Source organism: Silene latifolia, chromosome 11 (assembly GCF_048544455.1).
Source record: "Silene latifolia isolate original U9 population chromosome 11, ASM4854445v1, whole genome shotgun sequence".
NCBI lineage: Eukaryota > Viridiplantae > Streptophyta > Magnoliopsida > Caryophyllales > Caryophyllaceae > Silene > Silene latifolia.
This window is the reverse complement of record NC_133536.1, coordinates 150,058,794-150,061,026: the sequence shown is the minus strand read 5'-3', so window position 1 is coordinate 150,061,026 and position 2,233 is coordinate 150,058,794.

Genomic DNA, 2,233 nt, shown 5'->3' with positions numbered 1-2,233 from the left:
TTCACTCGGCCCCTCTAGGGTGTCTTTTTGTCTTGCCTCCTTCGAATGAGAAGCAAAAGAAAGGGTTTAGTGTTTGATTAAGGGATCCGCGGTAGCGGTCCGCCTAATCAAACCCTAAATCCTTTCCCATCCCGTTTTAGGATAACTAGGCCCCCAAAAAAGGGTTCACTCGGCCCCTCTAGGGTGTCTTTTTGTCTTGCCGCCTTCAAATGAGAAGCAAGAGAAAGGGTTTAGGGTTTTATTAGGGGGATCCGCGGTAGCGGTCCGCCTAATCAAACCCTAAACCCTTTCCCGTCCCGTTTTAGGATACCCGGCCCCCAAAAAGAGGGTTCACTCGGCCCCTCTAGGGTGTCTTTTTGTCTTGCCGCCTTAAAATGAGAAGCAAGAGAAAGGGTTTAGGGTTTTATTAGGGGGATCCGCGGTAGCTGTCCGCCTAATCAAAACCTAAACCCTTTCCCGTCCCGTTTTAGGATACCCGACCCCCAAAAAGAGGGTTCACTCGGCCCCTCTAGGGTGTCTTTTTGTCTTGCCGCCTTAAAATGAGAAGCAAGAGAAAGGGTTTAGGGTTTTATTAGGGGGATCCGCGGTAGCGGTCCGCCTAATCAAACCCTAAACCCGTTCCCGTCCCGTTTTAGGATACCCGGCCCCCAAAAAAAGGGTTCACTCGGCCCCTCAAGGGTGTCTTTTTGTCTTGCCGCCTTCGAATGAGAAGCAAAAGAAAGGGTTTAGTGTTTGATTAAGGGATTCGTGGTAGCGGTCCGCCTAATCAAACCCTAAACCCTTTCCCATCCCGTTTTAGGATTCCCGCCCCCCTAAAAAGGGTTCACTCGGCCCCTCTAGGGTGTCTTTTTGTCTTGCCGCCTTCAGATGAGAAGCAAGGGAAAGGGTTTAGGGTTTGATTAGGGGATCCGCGGTAGCGGTCCGCCTAATCAAACTCCAATCCCTTTTGTCCCGTTTAGGATACCCGGCCCCCAAAAAAGGGTTCACTCGGCCCCTCTAGGGTGTCTTTTTGTCTTGCCGCCTTCGAATGAGAAGCAAGGGAAAGAGTTTAGGGTTGGATTAGGGGGATTCGTGGTAGCGGTCCGCCTAATCAAACCCTAACCCTTTCCCATCTCGTTTTAGGATACCCGGCTCCCAAAAAAAGGGTTCACTCGGCCCCTCTAGGGTGTCTTTTTGTCTTGCCTCCTTCGAATGAGAAGCAAAAGAAAGGGTTTAGTGTTTGATTAAGGGATCCATGTAGCGGTCCGCCTAATCAAACACTAAACCCTTTCCCGTCTCGTTTTAGGATACCCGGTCCCCCAAAAAAGGATTCACTCGGCCCCTCTAGGGTGTCTTTTTGTCTTGCCACCTTCGAATGAGAAGCAAGGGAAAGAGTTTAGGGTTGGATTAGGGGGATTCGTGGTAGCGGTCCGCCTAATCAAACCCTAACCCTTTCCCGTCTCGTTTTAGGATACCCGGCCCCCAAAAGAAGGGTTCACTCGGCCCCTCTAGGGTGTCTTTTTGTCTTGCCTCCTTCGAATGAGAAGCAAAAGAAAGGGTTTAGTGTTTGATTAAGGGATCCGCGGTAGCGGTCCGCCTAATCAAACCCTAAATCCTTTCCCATCCCGTTTTAGGATAACCGGCCCCCAAAAAAGGGTTCACTCGGCCCCTCTAGGGTGTCTTTTTGTCTTGCCGCCTTCAAATGAGAAGCAAGAGAAAGGGTTTAGGGTTTTATTAGGGGGATCCGCGGTAGCGGTCCGCCTAATCAAACCCTAAACCCTTTCCCGTCCCGTTTTAGGATACCCGGCCCCCAAAAAGAGGGTTCACTCGGCCCCTCTAGGGTGTCTTTTTGTCTTGCCGCCTTAAAATGAGAAGCAAGAGAAAGGGTTTAGGGTTTTATTAGGGGGATCCGCGGTAGCGGTCCGCCTAATCAAAACCTAAACCCTTTCCCGTCCCGTTTTAGGATACCCGGCCCCCAAAAAGAGGGTTCACTCGGCCCCTCTAGGGTGTCTTTTTGTCTTGCCGCCTTAAAATGAGAAGCAAGAGAAAGGGTTTAGGGTTTTATTAGGGGGATCCGCGGTAGCGGTCCGCCTAATCAAACCCTAAACCCGTTCCCGTCCCGTTTTAGGATACCCGGCCCCCAAAAAAAGGGTTCACTCGGCCCCTCAAGGGTGTCTTTTTGTCTTGCCGCCTTCGAATGAGAAGCAAAAGAAAGGGTTTAGTGTTTGATTAAGGGATTCGTGGTAGCGGTCCG